General features: G+C 40.6%; 1 protein-coding gene across 2 annotated transcripts in view; it reads left to right on the plus strand.

Moving 5' to 3' along the window:
- The window catches only part of GPR176 (G protein-coupled receptor 176), a 97,519-nt gene that overhangs the window by 48,170 nt on the left and 28,399 nt on the right, over window positions 1-20,950 (plus strand). The window lies entirely within an intron of this gene.

A 20,950-nucleotide genomic window follows, 5' to 3' on the forward strand; every position in this document is an offset into this window, starting at 1 on the left:
TTTGTTTTTTTCCATAGATCCCAACTCAATGGATTGTATATTTGCAAGTGCTTAGGAAATAAATGCTGAATTGGATGAAATAATTATAGCTTCATTAGCTCTTGCCCACTTGACAGCAGTCTCATTTGCAGTGCTAATCAGTGTTTATTTCTGAGTGCCTTTCCATTTTCGCTTTTGGGTAACTCAGCAGGGATCAGTACATAGCATGGTATTGATATTAGATGAAGGTAGTTGTTTTGTACAAATCTAACAATAGGTTAGATTCCCAGGTAGTTCAACTTTTTTGGTTTCTAGTATATCATGTTATAAAAAGGTGCCACTCTACCAGGCATTGGACATTTGAATAGATAGAAAAAGAGTTTGTGCAGATACTCTTGAAATGAAGGGAAAGCTTCATTGAGGGAAGCTTGGAGAAGGGTTTAAAGCATTTATCCAGAGAGCAGTGAGGAACCACATTAGAGTGTTAGGAAAGGGGCCTGAGGTTAAGGTGATGAGGAGGGTAACTTTAGCATGAGGTGGACACTGCCTGTTGCCTACTGTCTGTTAAAGGGAGTGAGACCTGCATTGGGGGAGGGACGCTCTACTGTATTTCTACAGAAACTAGAGGCCCAGTGCACAAAACTTGTGCATGGGTAGGGTCCCTAGCGGCTGCCAGCTGCCAGCCAGGGCTTCCCTTCCCTGGCTGCCAGCTGCTAACCGAGGCCTTCCTTCATTCTGTGGCGCCCCCTGGTGGTCAGTGCACATCATAGCGAGCGATCGAACTCCTGGTCTCCCAGTCAAACTCCCGAGGGGACACTTTGCATATTAGGCATACACACACACACACACACACACACACACACACACACACACACACATATATATATACACACATACACACACATACATATACACATACATATGTGTGTGTGTATATATATATATATTATATATATATGTATATAGATAGATAGATAGATATAGATACTTTGCAAAGAAACATATTCCTACATCTTCGCTCTCCACCTTACCTTGGTAGTAAGAGATGAAAGGATATTAACAAAGAATGTTTTTTCAGTATTCATTTTTTCTTTATAGAATGTCCCTACTCTTTGATATCATGCTAGATGAGGACTACAAAATAAACATCTCAAAAATTATTTTTGACTGCTGCATCAGACCCTAATTTAATATTCTTCATCTTGTATGGGCCACTGGCTTGTTGAAAATCTGATGCAAGTTATGATCTCTTTATAATGTTGACTAGCCTTAAATAAGAGCAAGTTTTGGTTCAGTTTTTTTCAGGGATCTTTGAAAATTTAAATTAAAAAAATTAATTTAAGGGTTAAAATTAAATTTTGGCAATTGAGATTTCATTCATATCCTTTCAAGAGCAGACATAGATATCAGACATCTTATTCAAATGGGCAAAACTTGTCAGTTCTCATTTGATGATCACAAAAATGATATCAGAGCCTTCATTAGTACTGAATAATCATAAACAAATGTGAATGATTTTACCACAACAGCTGCTACATTTGCTTGAAGACCAGATGGGTTATTTATAGAATTTTGTGATTTGCAACTAAATGTAGTGGTTCATTGACTTTTGGAAAAGATTCTTAGAACCTATTTGATTCTCACCTCTGTGATTTTTTATTCATATGAACCAGCAAATTCACCAGTGAACCTGCTTTCCTTATCATGGAGAACATCGTCACTAATATCACCAGATGGGGTATCATGTTTAAAAGTTCTTGCCTTATATTCCTATAGGAAAAGCTTTTTACATTTAGCAAAATGACTGGCAAAACATGATTTTTTTTTTTTTTTTTTTTTTTTTTTACCAATTCCGGAATTGTTGTTGTTTTTTTGCCTTTGGTTTTATATTGTGGTATGAAAATTGATGTTCAAACAATATGGAACAACAAAAAAACAACCCATCCAACCAAACAAAACAGTATGGAAATAATATGGAAAGAAGCTTAGTTTCAGATTGTGTGTGTATACACACATGCAGTGTTGCGTGCGTGTGTGTTTGAAGGACGAGGTTAGGTGCTCTATTTCTAAGGGCATGGGTGTGTTACCCAAAGAACTAGGAGCAATAAGTGCTAAACACAGGGGAGTCAAATTAGGAGAAGTGAATTCTCACTGCAAGGGCAGAGGCAGGGCCAGAAACAGGGACCAAGCCGAAAGGGTCAGCAGTTAGACAGCCTATCTTAGTATATTTGGGCTGCTATAACAGAATACTGTGGTCTAGTGACTTATAAACAACATACATTACTTTCTTATAGTTCTGGAGGCTGGGAAGTCCAAGATCAAGGCGCCAGAAAATTTGGTGTCTGGTGAGGGCTTACTTTGTGGTTTATAGACAGGCATCTTCTCTCTGTCCTCACATGGTGGAAGGGACCGGGTGGCACTCCAGGTTCCTTATAAGGGCACTAATCTCATTCATAAGGCCTCCACCCACATGACCTAATCGCCTCCCAAAGGCTCCACCTCCAAATACCATCATATTAGGTTTCAATATGTGATTGGAAAGGACACAGACATTTAGTCTATAGCACAGTCCCTGGAATGGTGAGTTCCTAAAGGGTCCTCCAGGGAGAAAAGTGTCCTAAACCAGTGGTTCTCAACCTTTCTAATGCCGCGACCCTTTGATACAGTTCCTCATGTTGTGGTGACCCCCAACCATAAAGGCGACCCTGCTAACGGTTCTCAACCTGTGGGTCGCGACCCACAGGTTGAGAACCGCTGCTGTAGAGCCTAAGACCATCGGAAAACACAGATATTTACATTACAATTCATTAACAGTAGCAAAATTACAGTTATGAAGTAGCAACGAAAATAATTTTATGATTGGGGGTCACCACAGCATGAGGAACTGTATTAAAGGGTCGCGGCATTAGAAAGGTTGAGAACCACTGTAAACAATTACCTAGAACAAAGGGATTCAGAATGCCCAACAGTGAATCTAAATATCTGCAACAGTTATCCTGTAAGATTTAACGTACAGTTATCATTTTTCTGTGTGTGAAACATGTCTGCAGTATTTATTATGAGAAGTTTCTGAAGTGAAAAATAGAAGTTCTCCCACTGACAGCTAACCGATGTCTCTCCGATGTGAACTGATGTCAGATTTCCTGCTGGGTACACTGTTTAGCTCATTTATAAAGGGTGCAGAGTGTTAAATGGTGATTTTTCACTGTCTTTTTAAAAAAAAGATATTTCTTTTGCAAAGCCTTGTTAAAGGTACAGTTACTGTCAGGTTGACACATATAATCTTATAATTAAATTATATCATACATAAAGTAACTCTATACTATCTAATTCCTGAAAATATTTACTTCCATGGCTACATTGTATCATGGTTGCTAGTTGTCGAGATTGTGGATATTTTTCTTAGATAAGGTGAGTGGAGGATTTCCATATAGAGTTTCTTGACTTAATTCAGTCACACTTGACTGAAAATAGAGTTCCTGGGACATTTCAGTGATTTATTGGGGCCACGATGAACAGAGTGCTTGCAATCAGGACTATCTCAGAATGTCCCTTAGGAGGGTTTCTCTTCTTCAAGGTAATTAATTGGTACTGATTCCTTTAGCTGATCCACTTGGTTCCTGCTTTCTAAATGGAACCAATTTCTGGATATTCCAAAGTGTCCAGTACTTGTAATAATTAAGAAAAGAATTTATGCTTCATTTTCAGATAGAGCTTTGGCATTTGGGAATATTGTAAAAATCAGAATGTAAATACAAAAATGCAGAGTCAGCCAGGCTCCTCAGGACACAGGGAAGCATCATCCTGAAATCCCCTTCAGCTCTTATCCATGTGAAGGCAAGCCTGTGTTCTGAGCCCTCAGGTCTCTTTCTTTTTTATTGCCCAGCTTTAGCCAACTACAGGGGGTGTAGTCAGTGACTAGAAAATGATGATAAATTAAGTAATTTTCTAACAGACATCCCCAAATGACAACACAGAGGGGATGGAATTTGGAGGAGAACACACTCGATTGGGAATATTGGCAGTTGACCCTATGTGTGATGCTAACACGTCATTTGACTCTCCTGAGTCTCAGTTTTTCCCACAGAGACTAGAGCAGCCACCCTTGCTTCTGTTCTCCTTGACAGAGACATGGAGAGTGCATCCAGGCAGGAGCACTTGGAGTGCCCAGGGCAGGGGAGGAAAAGGTGCCTGATTTCCCCAGTCTTTTTTTTTTTTTTTTACACAATTCTTTTTTTTTTTTTAATTTCTTTATTGATTAAGGTGTCACATATTTTTCCTCATCCCCCCATTCCCATCCCACACCCCCCCCCACGGATGCCCCAACCCCCTGTTGAACTTAACCGTTGGATAGGCTCATATGCATGCACACAAGTCCTTTGGTTGATCTCTCCCCCCTCCTCCCAACCTCCCCTATCCTCCCTCTGAGGCCCGATAGTCCGATCGATGCCTCCTTGTTTCTGGTTCTGTTCTTGTTCCTCAGTCTATGTTGTTCATCATTTCCCCTAGATGAGCGAGATCATATGTCACTAGATATATACTTATAAGAACTGAATGTGAGACGAGCAATAATAGTTATGCTGACAGGCAAATGAATCAGTCTGTAGTGAGTTTCTTTCTGGACCAATAGTTCTTTTGAGACCCAATTTCAATGTCCACCAGTTCCTTATGTGTACATGTCAGCACTGACCCCTCAGCTCTGGATGGTGGACAAATGGTGGTAACGGAGGTCCGACTCCCTCTGGTTTGGTCTCGGCCAGACCCAGGGGCACGGCTTCACTCGGACTAAGGGGCACGTGGCCTCACCCAGACCCAAGGGGCGCGTGGCCTCATCCGGGCCCGGGACCCAGCCTCACTCGGATGGATCCAGGGGCACACGGCCTCACCCGGACCCAGGATCCGGCTTCACCCGTACCCAGGGGCGCAAGGCCTCACCCAGACCCAGGGCACATGGCCTCACCTGGGCCCAGGGGCCCGTGGCCTCACCCGGGTCCAGGGGCGCAAGGCCTCACCTGGACCCAGGGGCGCGTGGCCTCACCCGGGCCCAGGGACCCAGCCACACCCGGGTCCAGGGGCGCGTGGCCTCACCCGGACCCAGGGGCGCGTGGCCTCTCCCAGACCCAGGGGCGCGTGGCCTCACCAGGACCTAGGTGCGCGAGGCCTCACCCGGATCCAGGGACACATGGCCTCACCCGGACCCAGGGGCGCGTGGCCTCTCCCAGACCCAGGGGCGCGTGGCCTCACCCGGACCCGGGACTGATTTCCCCAGTCTTCACCGTACTGGAGAAGCTTATTCTCGGCTAAGGAGAGCCGGAAACTCACCATATACTATATCCCAGACTTTACCAGGACTTGATGCTTTTGTTTAAAAATCCTCTCATCCATTATCAAAATCATGTGTTCACTCCAGTGTTCATTCAGTCATATTTATTTTTAATATATTTTATTGATTTTTTACAGAGAGAAAGGGAGAGAGATAGAGAGTTAGAAACATCGATGAGAGAGAACCATCAATCAGCTGCCTCCTGCACAACCCCCACTGGGGATGTGCCTGCAACCAAGATACATGCCCTTGACCGGAATCGAACACGGGACCTTTCAGTCCGCAGGCCGACGCTCTATCCACTGTGCCAAACCGGTTTCGGCTCATTCAGTCATATTTATTATTGGGTGGATTTTCTTTTTTTTAACTCCAGTGTTTTTTTCAGAATAGTATCACTCATCTTTGAAGTCTAAGAGCCAAGGAATTAAGAGTGGTCTGTGTGACCAGTTTCAATAATTTATTTAATTAGCAAAAATGTTATTGGCATTTTCTCAATTTAAGGCTTGTAAAATTGTGGTTAAAAATCACATAACATAAAATTTACCATCTTAATCACTTTTAAATATACAGTAGAGTAGTGTTAATTATATATGCTTTGTTGTGCAACAGATCTCTAGAACTTTTTCATCTTGCAAAACTGAAATTATATACGCATTGAAAACTCCCCTTTTCCCACTCCTCCGAACCCCTGGTCACCACCATTCTACTTTCTGATTCTAAGAATTGAGCCACTTTAGACATCTCTCTCTATATAAAAGGCTAATATGCAAAGTGTCCCCTCGGGAGTTTGACTGGGAGACCAGGAATTTGATCACTCGCTATTACATGCACTGACCACCAGGGGGCGGCACGGAATGAAGGGATGCCCCGGCTGGCAGCCAGAAGGCCCCAGTTGGCCCTGATCGCTGGCCAGGCCTAGGGACTCTACCCTTGCACGAATTTCGTGCACTGGGCCTCTAGTCTCATATAAGTGGAATCATGCAGTATTTGTCCTTTTGTCACTGGCTTATTTCACTTAGTATAATGTCCTCAGGTTTCATCCATGTTATAGCTTGTGACAGGTTTTCCTTCCTTTTAAAGGCTGAATAATATTTCATTGTATGTGTATATCATATTTTATTTATCCATTCATCCATTGATGGACATCTGGGTTGCTTCTACCTCTTGACTGTCGTAAATAATGCTGTGAACATAGGTGTGCAAATATCTCTGAGTCTCTGCTTTGAATCTTTTGGACTTATGCCCAGAAATGGAATTGGTGGATCACATGGTAATTCTATTTTTAAAGTTTGTGTTGTGTTTTTTTTAGAAACATACTGTTTTCTAAAGTAGCTGTACCACTTTACATTCCCATCATCAGTTCACAAGTGATCCAATTTCATCACAACCTTGTCAACACTTGTACTTTTTAAAAATTTAATAGTAGCTATCCGAATGGATGTGAAGTAATAGGTATTTTTTGTGTGACAAGTAATGTTTTAGACATTGTGTATACAATGGTAAATAAGATAAGAAAGCCCTGTACCTAATCTTAGGGCTTGCTTGGTTATTCACGCATTCATTCATTCTTTCATTCATTCATTCATTCTTCCCTCCTTTATTGAGATACAATTGACATATAACATTGTGTAAGTTTAAGGTGTACAGTGTGTTGATTTGATACATTTATATATAGCAAAATGATTATCAACATAGTATTAGCCAACTCCTTCATCTCGTTACATAGGTTCCATTTCTTTTTGTGTGTGGTGAGAACATTTAGGATCTTCTCTCTTAGTAACATTTAAGTATGTGCTACAGAATTATTACCTGTAATCAACATGCTGTACATTAGATTTAAAGAATTTGTTATTCTTATATCTAACTTTTTAGACTTTGACAAACATTTCCTCATTTCTACCACTCCAGTCTCCAGTAACCACTACTATACTTTTTTTTCAAAAGTGACTTTTTTAGGTTCTACATATAAGTGACATCATATAGTATTTGTCTTTATCTGTCTGACTTATTTTACATAGCATAAGCCCTCAAAGTCCACAAACACCAGTATTTCCTTCTTTCTCATGGCAGAATATAATATTCCATTGTGTATATACCACATCTTCTTTATGCATTCATCCATTGATCCTGATTTCAATTCCTTTGACTATAGACCAAAAAGTGGATTGCTGGATCTTATGGTAGTTCTATTTATGTATTTGTTTATTTAAATCTTTATTGTTAAGAGTATTATAGATATCCCCCTACTTTTCCCACATTGCCCACCCCCTCCTTGGTTCCTGCCCCGCCCCAAGCCTTCACCACCCTATTGTCTGTGTCCATAGATAATGCATATATGCATATAAAATCTTTGGTTAATCTCTTCGCACCCCTCTCCCCCTGCTTCCCTCTGAGATTCATCAGTCTGTTCCATGTTTCCATGCCTCTTTTTCTATTTTATTAATCAGTTTATTTTGTTCATTAGGTTTCTTGTTCATTTATTTTGATTTTTAGATTCAATTATTGATAGGTATGTATTTATTGCCATTTTATTGTTCATATTTTTTTATTTTTTTCTTCCTCCTCTTCTTCTTCCTATTCTTAAAGAATACCCTTCAACATTTTATGTAATATTGGTTTGGTGGTGATGAATGCCTTTAGGTGTTTCTTGTCTGTGAAGCTCTTTATCTGACCTTTAATTCTAAATGATAGCTTTGCTGGGTAGAGTAATCTTGGTTGTAGATCCTTGCTATTCATCACTTTGAGTATTTCTTACCACTTCCTTCTAGCCTGCAAAGTTTCTGTTGAGAAATCAGCTGACAGTTATATGGGCACTCCCTTGTAGGTAACTAACTGCTTTTCTCTTGTTGCTTTTAAGATTCTCTCTTTGTCTTTAACCGTTGGCATTTTAATTATGATGTGTCTCGGTGATGGCCTCTTTGGGTTCCTCTTGTTTGGGACTCTCTGTGCTTCCTGGACTTGTAAGTCTATTTCTTTGACCAGGTAGGGGAAGTTTTCTGTCATTATTTCTTCAAATAGGTTTTTAATATCTTGCTCTCTCTCTTCTTCTGGCACCCCCATAATGCAAATGTTGGTATGGTAGAATTTGTCCCAGAGGCTAGAGCTAGTGCAGGTCTTGGGCCTTTTATTGATAGGTTTGGGGCATGCTAACTCCAGCTGCTTCTGTTTAAGAGATTTTAGCAAAGTCTGAAGCCTGAGCCAGGATAGGCTATTTATATGGAAAAGCCACTGCAAACAGCTTGGGTGGGGCTGCAAATTGGATGGGGTGGGGTCTCAGGAATAACCAGGGCAGAGTGAACAGTGTGGACCACACTGATGGAAACTCAGATATGACTGCTGGTCAGCTCTGCCTTAGAGGGGAAGAACAATGACCTCTGTGAGCACCCCTTTCTGGGAGAAATCTGCTCCCCAGTTCCTAGCCCAATGCCAGACTGTCTAGTTCCTCCCCGTATGTCCCTGAATTCCCCCAAAGCCGGTGCTGGAGCTCAGAGAAAGAGAGACGGTGTGAATTTGTGTGCTGGCCGTTAAAGAGGAACACCTGGGTCTCCAGCAGCCTCCGTGTCCCTCAGCTACAGTCCCACTGGGTTTACAGCCTGAAGTTATGGGGATTGCTCAGCTCTGGAACCCTGGGCTGGGGGCTGGTGTGGGGCTAGGACCCCCTGCTTCTCACAGGAGGCCTTGAAGATATCATTCCAGATTTAAAAAAAACACGCTGCACAAGGGTTCCAGCCCAGCCCATTCTGTGCCTCAGCCCCTCCTACTAGTCTCAATGTGCTTTCTTCTTTACTTGTCTAGTTGTAGGACTTTCATTCAGTCAAATTTCAGGTTGTTCTGAATGATGGTTGTTCTGTATTTTAGTTGTAATTTTGATGTGGCAGTGAGAGGCAGTGAGTACAGGTGTTTACCTACACCACCATCTTGGTTTTCTTCCATGGTAGTTCTATTTTTGATTTTTTGAGAAACCTCCATACTGTTTCCATAGTGCCTGTACCAATTTGCATTCCCACAGTCAATGCATGAGGGTTTCCTTTTCTCCACACCCTCACGAACACTTGTTATTGCTTGTCTTTGTGATGATAGCTCCTAATGGGTTTATTTAAATATGTACTCCAAGTTGCTTTTCCATGATAGTTTTGAGCTGATTACACCTGCACTTTTAAAAAATCTGATACTTTAAAAAATCTGATACACTACTAGTATATACTTGTAGCACAGCTGGTTAACTAAGTATATAATCTCTGATCAAGAAAAAAAGCTAACAGGCACATCTGGGATTACCTTCTGACCTTGTTAGCATTGGCAAACACATTTCCTAATAAACCATGTTTGATTTTATACTGCCTTAATTAATAACTGACTAGTTGGCTTTATAAGCAAGTTACCAAGGAAATAACCAATTTTCAGCTTGTTTTGCAGTCTTAGGATCCCTTTTTGACTACTACGGAATGCTGGACTTGATTTTTGAAACACTGGCTTAGATTCTAATCCCAGATAGCAAATAGATGTCAGTGCTCTTACCAACTCCATTTGATTGGTGGCAGCTGCCTGGAATGCAGTGTTGAGAAAGATTTTGAGGTCTTATACTGGGACCAGAGGTAAAGAGGGCTGTGGTAGATTTTCATTGTTTACCATGAGTGAGAAAGATGGTATATGTGTTTTACATGCTCTCTGGAGCCATTTGGAAACTTAAGAAACCATTGCCTTCATGAATCTTTTCCCTATTTCTCATAATATTATAGTTAAGCAACTTCATCATTCATTTTTCTTTTCTGGGCTGTCAGGAAACACTAGACCAGAAGAATAAGAACAGCATGAAATAAAGGAATAAGTAGGTCCTTTCTTTCAGGATATGCCAGTAGATCATTGTTCCTGGTGGGCTGAATCTGATTACATGGGCTTATGATACTCATGGGCCACAATACCAAAAGGAGACTGTTCAAGGGCAGATAGCAGCCACGGGAGCAATTAGGGCAAAGCTGGAAATTCTTTTTTGGTCTTGGTCTTCAGTCACTCTGACATTTTAAAAACAAAACACATCTGAGACAGAAGAGATGACTGGAAATCGCACCAAATCCTTCATGTGCTAAACTATATGTTAAAAGAAAAAGTGCTACTCTAAGTCTATGTTCTGAGAAAACCAATTTGGTGTGTGAAATTGCAGTTGCTATGGCAACGAGGGGCTGCAGCCCACTGGCTTGTGCTCCTAAGGAAAATGAGTTGTTTATGAAGAAGAACCAAGTCCTGCACTAGAGAAAGAGTTAACCTGGGTTGTGTTCCTTTAAATGCCAGGTTCTTGTCTTGAGCCTCAGAGAAAATAGTCCTCCAATTCCTTTAACTAGGTGAAGCATCTGTGACTGACATCAGGAAGAAAACACCTAACAAGAATATCAGTTTGAGTGGAAAAAATATTTTAAGTAGACAGTATGAAATATTTTGTTTACAACTTCAAAGTAAAGAACGCTGTCTTGCTCTGGTATTCAAATTCTTGAAGAAATTTTGGAAACAAGCTTTTCCACTCAGCAGTGCTTCCTTTCTGGTCTTTTCAGGCATATGTTTTCTTCATTGATTTCACTCAGAGCAACATAGCCTGCGTTGAACCTTGGAAGCTCTTCATGTGTAGGGGTAATTATTTACATCCAAAATGTGATTGTTTGTCAAGAAGAGGATAAACTAATTAAACAATGGTCTCAACTCTCATATATTTCTGGAGAACAGATTATTCTTCCTCATCTCAGTAAATGACACCATTATCTATACAGATGTGCAAGTAAGAAACGTAGGAGTCACTTCTGTTTTTTTTCTTTCACCCTCTACAGATTATCCATCTGCAAATACTATTGATTATGCCTTCACAATATATTCCACATCTGCACACTTCTCTGTTTCAACTCCCACCCTGATAGTTTTAGCACAGTCATCTCTTACCTGGAGGACTTAATGTTCTCCTAACTGGTTTCTCTCTCACTATTCCTGCTTTTTAACATTCATTCTCCCCACAGCTAACAGGATTTTACACACACACACACACACACACACACAGTGGTACAAAAGTAGGTGTACAAAAGTAGGTTTACAGTTGTGAGTATGTGAAACACAGAGTTTATTCTTGTGTTATTTATTAACTAGAGGCCCAATGCATGAAAATTTGTGCAAGAGTAGGCCTTCCTTCCCCCGGCTGCCGGCACCGGCTTCCCTCTGGCACCTGAGACCTGGGCTTCCCTCCTCCAGGCACCCGGTACCTGGGCTGGCTTCCCGCTGGCCCCAGCTTCATCAGGAAGGACATCCAGTCTAATTAGCACATTACCCTTTTATTATTATATTTTACAATTTACTATTTCTTCCCTTTGTTCCTTCCATTATGCTGTTGAGCCCATTCATTGAGTTTTTTATTTTGGTTATTATATTTTTTCGGTGATAAAATTTTCTTTGGTTTCTTTTTTTAATATTTTCTGGATTTTTTTTATTTTGCTGAGACTTTATTATTTATTTTAAGAATGTTCATAATTGCTTATTGGAGCATTTTTATGATGGCTGCTTTAAAATACTTGTCTAATAATTCTAATGTCTATATTCTTGGTCTTAGCATCTTTTATCTTTTTTCACTAATTTTGAGGTTTTTCATAGTTCTTGGTACAATGAGTGATTTTCGGTTGAAACCTGGATATTTTGGGAATTATATTATGAGACTCTGGATCTTATTTATCTCTTCTGTTTTAGTTGTTGCTTTGTGACACCTCTGTGACAGGGAAAGTGGGTGTGCCTCTCTGTTGCTGTAAGGTGAGGGTAGAGGCCCAGATGTCCCACTCAGCTCCTGTCGATGCACACAGCGGGGAGCTGGTAGGGTCATAGCTGGGCTCTCCACTAGGCCCCTACTGACACCTCCCTGGGTGTGAGGGGTCCAAGTGCCACATGACCACTCCCTTATGACCTTTGAGGACCCCTTGGGAGGTGTTGGCCTTATTGCTAGGTGGTGGGGAAAGTCTTGCGTCTCTACCACATCCTTTCTGATACCATTCTGGTGGGGGAAGTGGGGTGTCCCATTAAAACCTGGTGTGGCTGGAAGTCTGGGGTCTCCACTTGACATTTCTCAGCATGGATATGGGCGGGGTCACAGTGTTTTCTGTGCCATTCGTAATTGTCTAAAAGTTTTCTGACTTGTTAGACTGTCCCTTTCATATTCTTTTGCTAAAAGGAAGCAGGATTTTTTGTTTGTTCACTTTGTTTTATTTTTGTCTACTGTATGCCGATTGGCGTTACCAGGTTTCTGGCTTTTTCAGCTCTAAGTTTGGGATATGTGAGGCAAAATGAAAACCCAGAGAATTTACCATCGTGTTGTTACCTGGTCCCAAGGTTTCCACTTCTTCTCTCGTACCATGGGGGGTGAGAGGACACTGCTATCTGAAATTACTAGTATCCTCCTTATTTGTTAACTTACTAGTTATTCTCTAACTTCTAGATCTTATCTAGTGAGAAAAGTAGGTTTAGAGTCCATGAATGGGAAACTCAGTTTCTTACTTGTAATAACTGGGTTTCTGCTTCAGACTCTGCAGATTGAGACTTACCTGAGAGCAAGGAACCCATGTTACTTGATCTCTCTGAGCTCTCTGGTTAGTCTTCAGAGCTATGAGTTTTCTACTTTTGAACCAGAATTTGTGAGCCTGGGCCTGGTCTGGAAATGGCCTCTCAGTGAGTGGTGTCCTATCCGAGCCTGCCTCCCTCTCTGTCTGAGGTCCCCAGGGAGCTGCTTCCCTGGTACTGGTGACATACATGCTGAGGAGGTGGCCTGGGGTATGGTTAAAATTGGGGGAAAGCAGAGGGACTAACCCATCTCAGTTTGCTCAGGATTTTTCTTAGTTTCAGTCATGAAAGTCCTGGGAAGACCAGGATGGTTGGTCTCCCTAGGAGAGTCAGAGTCTTCTCAGCACCCTTCCCAGCTGGCTTGGGATGGAAGAGGTTGAGAGGAAGTTGAAGTGGTTTGACATAATTGCTGGGCTGTCCAACTTTGATTCTTCAACTCCTTGTACTGTTGAGGCAATGTTTTAGCATATGTTCTCCTTAAGACAACAAGCCAAGGAAAATGATGGGCACTTCCTGGCCAGGATCTTATGTGTCCTATAGGTTCTTGCTCAAACTCTCATCCTATGTATTTTTTTTTTTTTCCAGTGGAGAAGGTAGGTTACAGGGAGTAGCCAGGGATTCCCATTGGGTTACCAGGAACAATTGGAAAGAATTGGCTTTCTTATCTAGCCTGTGTCTATGGTGAGAACCATGAGTGCTATCTAGTTATGGTTTGGATACAGAGTGAAAAGCCAAACTGACAGCTATATAATATGGCTTAAGATTAAATACATATTTTATAGCATTGTTTCCTAGTGGTTAATCCAGTGTTTCCCAGTTACTTTGTTTAAGATCACCTGGGGCTTATTAAATACAGATTTGTAGGCCCAGCTCCACACACTATGAGTCAGGAAGTTTGGGGAGGGGACCAGGAAACTACATTTTTATAAGCACCTCATGTAATATTCATGAATCCTGACATTAGAGGACCATTATTCTGTTGCTTTATACTATTTAGATGATGTTCTGAAGATATTGGGAGAAATCAGCATCTGATTTTACTTTTTGTGACAAAGGCCATGAAAAAAATATTTGGGACGCTGGAGGCTTTATTACATACAGTTGATCCTTAAACAGTGTGGAGGTTAGGTGTGCTGACCCCTGCCTGCACTGTTGAAAATCTCTGTATAACTTTTGACTTCCCAAAAACTTAACTACTAATAGCCTACTGTTGATTGGAAGCCTTACCCATAACATAAACAGTTGATGAGCACATATTTTGTATATTAAATGCATTATATATTATTTTTATAATAAAGTGGCTAGAGAAAATAAAATGGTATTAAAACCATAAGAGAAAATACATTAACTGTGTTTACCGAAAAAAATCCACATATAAGTGCAATTCAAACCCATGTTGTTCAAGAGTCAACTATTATTTTGCTAATTGTGTAGCATTAGGTTTGGGTAAAATTTAAAAGAGCAATAGCAGCAATCCTCCCAACACCTTACTGATGCCATTCTTTCTACTTTTACAGTGGAAAGAGAAAACTTCCGTGGAAAGTGACAGAATATCTTCATAGCTATTTAACAGTTTTGCTTTCAGCTTTACAAGCTTCCCCTAGAATTGAAGGGAAAATTAAAAGAGGGAAATGAATCAAAGTCATAGAAAAGAAGATAGCACTTGCTACCTTATGTTCTGAAACGGGGCTCAATTCCCAGGAGATCTTTAAGCTATTTTTTGTTGAAGTCAGCATTACCCCCTCCCCCACCTTAATGGCACCTGCTGCCATCAGATGTCTGGTATTTTAAAAATAATATCTACTGTAGAGAGAGATTTATTTCATTATAAATCCAGATAACATGTTAGCTTGGAATTTGGCTTTTTTTCCTACCTCAGGCAGAGTTACGCTTATGTAATAATTTTTTGCACTATCAGAGAGTGCTATTGATATGTCATTCAGCTGGTATGTTCAAACTCCAGATGTGGGCTAACTTGTAAATTGTGATTCTGGGAATGGCTGTTTGATTCACTGTAACTGGGGCTAATCTGGGGCTCTGTTTCAGTTGATAGCAACTTTCATGGTAGCAGTGGTGTATGGGGTGGGAGTGGCTGTACTATAGGCCTTGTAATATTCAGGATTAAATAGAGGCTGTATGTGAGTCTAACAATGGTCCAAACTAAGGATAATTAAAAAATGATTTAGAAGTATATATTTTTATTTATTATAAATTACCTTATAAATACATACTAGTGAGGCCATTTCATTCTGACTTTTGTCCCCTACTTGCAGGGCATAGCCCTCTTCAAATTCAAATGGGGCACCCTGGCCAGTGTGGCTTAGTTGGTTGAAGCATCATCCCATACACCAAAAGGTGGTGGGTTTGATTCCTGGTCAGGGCAAATACACAGGTTGTAGGTTCAACCCCTGGTCAGGATGGGTGCGGGAGGCAATTGATTGATGTTTCTCTCCCCCCCCCCCCCCCCGCTAAAATAAATTTCACATGGGGCATTTCACACCTGCTCTCAAAAGTCTAAATGCCCCTGTGACCTGTGATCACCACATTTATTTCCTCTTCCATTTCAACCATCAGACTCTGATTCCACATCTGCTGGTGCCCTCTTCATCTAAATTAGATCTTTATACTTTCCTCTTAGCTTAGATTACCTCCTTCTTCCCCCAACTTCCCAGAAATTTGTCTCTTTTCGTCTCCCTGTGTTCAAGGCACTGGGTAGAGTTTCTCATAAAGTCTCTGAATTTCTCTTTCTTGAACAAAGGGGCTTGGGCAGAGGATATGGGACTGGGGTCCTCCTAATATAGAGGAGTCATATTATATGGTGAGTCAGGAACACTATATCTCAGGCAGATGATAAGAGTGTGAACTTACACATAGCAATGAAAGTGACAGTATGAAGAGGTAAAAATTTGTTCTGGAGGTATCGTCATCTGGTGAGGAGCTAATGGCTCTGATTATCAGTCTTTCAGCACAGATTGGCAAACACATAAGCATTGTCATAATTAGCATGGCAACTAGTATGATTTCATAGATATTTGCTTCAGTTAACTTGGTAAGAAATGAAATGATAATCTCATATAAAATAATTTTACAGTGACTGTCTTAGGTATCACAATATGTCATTGTTTAAAGCAGTGTATACTTCCTAAAATGATAATCCATATTTATCTCTGGTATCAAGTTGTATTTCTTTATTATTAATTATCAATAAACAAAATTATTAATTATATATCTTTATTATTTACTTATAAAATTTTATTTATTATATAAAGAAAGCACTTTATACATTATTTATGCTCAAGTCTCTCTCTTCTTCCTTCTGTGTCATTTCTAGATTTCTATCTTCGATATCACTAATCCTTTCCTCCATCTGGTCTGCTCTATTTCCTATGCTAGTTCATTCTTGATTTCTTTTATTGAGTTCTTTATCTCCAGAATTTGTATGGTTCTTTTTTAAAGTTCCAATCTGTTAGGTAAAGTACTCGTTTTGTTTGTTGATTTGTTTTCTGTGCTCATTAAACTGCCTATCTGTATTTTCTTACATCTCGTTGAGTTTTTTTCAGAACTGCAGTCTTGAATTCTCTATCATTTAAATCACATATTTCCATGTCTTTAAGTTTGTTTTCTGGATATTTTTCATATTCTTTCTGAGCTGCCTTGCTACATTGGTTATTTATGGTATTGGATGGGTTCCTTCTCTGTCTAGACATCTGCCTGTCTCTGGATTTTTATATGAGACAGAAAAATATTTTTGTCTTGCTTTAGCTATTATTTCATTTTTAGCAAAATCTAACCATAAGTGATACAATGATACTACTCTTTAGGAAGGGTGATTTCATACTTTTCCTCAAGCTTATTATAAGGGTTAATCATCGTTAAGGATAAAATATTCCTTTTTATTTTTTCAAAAAGTATCTTTGGTACAATCTACTTCCGTTTATTCTTGTTCAAGTCTCTAAAAATGGGGACCAGTTGGTTGACTTCTTTCTTATAATAGAACTAGAGGCCTGATGCACGAAATTCTTGCAAGAGTAGGCCTTTGCAGCCCTGGCTGCCTCGGCTGCCCTCGCAGCCCCAGCTTCGTCCGAAAGGTCTTCCGGACAGTCGTCCCGCTGTTGGGCCGTTCAGTTGATTTGCATATTATGCTTTTATTATTATAGATCTTTGTGGATAAGATTTTTGTTTTGCCTTAATTTTATAGCTTTTGTCAATCAACAGATTTAGAACTTTAATTAAAGTAATTATTTTATGAAAAATATCATAACTAAACTTTTTTTTTTTAGTAAGAGGATTGGCTGTGCTAGGCTTGGAGTTCAATTTATGCCTGCGATTTGTTGTTAGTAGATTTTAACAAGCTTGCTCTTAGAAAAATGAATCAACTGTTGAACTGTGAAAGGAGTGTAAGAACAGAAAGATTGTACTTATAATATGTGGGGAGAATTGGTAGAAAATGGGCTTTGCGTGTTGTGTTAGTGAGAGAGAGAAAAGAGAGAGAGAAAGAGAGAGAGAGAGAGAGAGAGAGAGAGAGAGAGAGAGAATACCTTCAAAGCAAAAAGCTTCATGTTTAATGGCTGTTCTGTTTTATGACTTTCTGCGAAGTAACAGGCTCATCCAGTGAGGGAGCAATGTCAGATTCCTCTGGTGCATGAAATTGGGGCATGTGTCTGAGATGCCAAATACATTTCTGTGCCAGCTGTCTTTATACTCTTAGTCCTGAGACTACATTCCCAGCAAAATGGTCACTAGAAGCAACCTTTAAGGGGGAATGTAAATACATTTTACAATTTCCCTTATTTCTGTGTCCCACGCCTTCAGGCACACACTGACTGACTCACTTTAAAAAACATACACAGCTTTATTGAGATACTAGAGGCCCAGCGCGAGAAATCGCGTGCGGTAGCCCGCCGCTGCTCACAGCCCCACCCACCCGCCTGCCGCCTGCCGCCCACCTTGCTGCAATCGGAGCCTGTGGGCCACAGGGGAGGGACTGAGAGGTGCTCAATGCACCTCATGGTGACTGGTTATTTGGTCGTCCTGGTCGTCACGGACACTGGCTTTTTATATAGATAATTCACTCACTATACAATTTACTCCTTTAGAGTGTACAATTCAGTGGTCACAGAGTTGTACAACCATTACAGCCATCAATTGTGGAACACTTTCATCACTTTTAAAAGAAACCCTGTATTCATCAGCATCCCTATTTTCCCGAGTTCCCTACCCCCACCAGCCCTAGGCAGATACTAATCTACTTTCCGCCTCTAAGAACTTGGCTATTCTGGACGTATCATACAAATGAAATAATATAATATGTGGTCCTTTGTGACTGGCTTCCTCACTTCGCATATGTTTTTGAGGTTTATGTATAATGTAGCATATATCAGAACTCCGTTTCTTTCTATGGCTACATAATATTGCATTGTATAGGCATACCACATTTTATTTGTCTATCAGTTGATGAACATTTGGGTTGTTTCCACTTTATGATTATTAAGAATAGTGGCTCAGTGAACACTGTGTACAAGGTTCTGTGTGGACCTGTTTTCATTTCTCTTGGTTATATACCTATAAAATTCTGGATGTGGTAGGCAGCAGAGTGGTTCCCTGCTCAGCGAGTAGAGACGGGACTGACTGAGGAACTGGTCAACTTTGTCTTTGAGGAGGATATTTAAAATCTTCATGTTGGAGCTGTAAAGCCAGGTTACCAAGGTTTTGGGTGAGGTAGGGACAGTGCTAATAAAGTCAAAGCAGAAAGTGAATATTTAGTAATAAGTAGTAAAAATGAATTCTATTGTGTAGATCTGATTTTAGTAGCTATTCTCATTTTAATTTTGAAAAAATTTATTTTTCAATTACAGTTTACATTCAATATTATTTTGTATTAGTTTCACATCTATAGCATAGTGGTTAGACAATCATATTTTACAAACTGTTCCCCCAATATTTCCAGTACCCACTTGGCACCATTCATTTTAATTTTTGACAAGAGTCTGTCAAGCAAATTATGGTCTCATGTCCTTCTTGGATGTGAATGTCCTAAGCTCATTCTTCGCTTCCTTCCTAGGATGAGTCACTTTACCTTGCAAACAGTGGCAACCTCACTTTCCAGAGTATTCCTAGATTCTACCCTAGAGCATTGATTAGGCTTGTAAACTCCGTGTTTCCTGCACACACATCTCACCTGGAACTGTGGCATTCTTTCTGATCTCATAGCTTCCTTCCTCATGCCAAGTTTTTCATAGATCCATCCCACCTGAGTCAAAATGGTTTCCAGTGACACATCTTAGGAATCTGTTCTCAGCGCCAGGTGTTGTCTCTTCCTGCAGAGGCAGCGTGGTGCAGTGGTTTACATCGTAGGCTCTGGAGACTGATTGCCTGGGGCTGAATTCCAGTTGCGTCATTTATTTCTATAAACTAACCTTTCAGTGCCTTAGTTTCCTCATTTGTGAAATGGGGTTAAATAGTACCTATCTCTTGGAGCTCTTATAAATCTCACATAATATAAAGACTTAGGCAGTTAGTAGGTGTTCATTAAATGCTGGCAAGTAGTATCATTCTTTCTAACGTTAGCACACTATATCAGCTTACATTCCAGTTGCTCCAGCCTAGACAAACAGGTCCACATATGATTCGGTGGGGGTGGGGAGGGGGGTGAGGTGGTGGTGGGAGAGGCAGTTTTGCTGTATACTAGTACTTATCCAGGCTGAAGAGCCCCTGCCTTCAGGAGCCTCTGCCTTCAGGTCCTCATGGTGGAAGCTGTAGTGTGTTTGCCCATGGGGCATGCCGTTGCCTTCTTAAACTAAGTGATTCTCATGGTTCCTTATAACAAGGGCAGGCATTTTCATTTTATTGAAAATCACACTTTCCTGATTACTTGTCCTGCTCTCCAAGTTACTTGCAAAAAACCATGTCTGGCACCTTTAAACCCTGCTACTCTCTCAGCTAATGCAAGTCTGTGGCCCCCGCTTGGTCCATGTGGGCTGCCCTTTCAGCTGGCAGAGGGCCAAATCTGGGCTTGTGCTCACCCCCTGCTGCTCAAGAACCAGGAAGGAAACCTGAGAGCAGCATGTTAAGAAAGCAGGAAATGCCTGTGCCCCATCCACCTCTTCATTCAGTGCCGTTTCCTCTCTTTATTAGGTTCTCCTTCCCAGACAAGGTGTAGGTGTCAGCAAGATGCATGTCAGTCAGGCCAGGAGCCCAGGGCCTTTCTCACATCTTCTCCACACAGACACCTACCTGTCCTAGTTAAGGAGGTTCCTCCTGGCCTGTTAGAAAGCAATCAAAACACTATCTCCTTTCTATACCCCCAGGTGTTAAGGGCCAAAAAACAATTTTAAGAGTATTTGTATTTTAACAATAGACTTTTGGATATAGAAAAATTAACCCCTGAAGGTAACATTTTCAGCATCATACCATCTATTACTGGCTAGTAGTGTGTGTGTGTGTGTGTGTGTGTGTGTGTGTGTGTGTGTGTGTAAACATTTTCCCTTTCACTTCTTTAGTTTAAAAACAAATTAAGTTACGCACATTTATTATGCCATCTCCCAATTCTGGTTTACTTGAGGTACTCAATATTGACAGCCTGGGACGGATCTTTCCACATATTTCTCTGTGTTCTATAGGAACATCCCACAATTTATCCTAATGATAAACATTCAGCCTGTTTTAAATTTGGGGGTCACTGTAAACAATCCTTCAGCAAACATATTTGAACATACAATCTTACCTATTGATTCTTTTATTTGTAGGATAGTTTCATAAAAGTAGGATTACTCAAGGTACATGCATTTAGATACTGCCAAGTTACTTTCTAGATATATAGCCATCTACTTGCCCACCAAAAACACGTAAAGATGTTTGTATCTTCATACCCCTTAATACTGGATCTCATACATTTTATTTTATTTTTGCCACAGACTGTTCTCAGCTGTGATTATTTTAATCTGCATTTATGCCATCCCCTTAGGATGCCCCTGTCCGTGGTGAGGGTTCTTTCTTAGAGGCTGGTCCTAATGGCACCTTTGCAGCTGCTCTCAGGCCTCCATGGGTCAGTTTTCTCCAGGTAAGAGCTGA

The sequence above is a fragment of the Eptesicus fuscus genome, chromosome 5 (genome assembly GCF_027574615.1).
Source record: "Eptesicus fuscus isolate TK198812 chromosome 5, DD_ASM_mEF_20220401, whole genome shotgun sequence".
Taxonomy (NCBI): domain Eukaryota; kingdom Metazoa; phylum Chordata; class Mammalia; order Chiroptera; family Vespertilionidae; genus Eptesicus; species Eptesicus fuscus.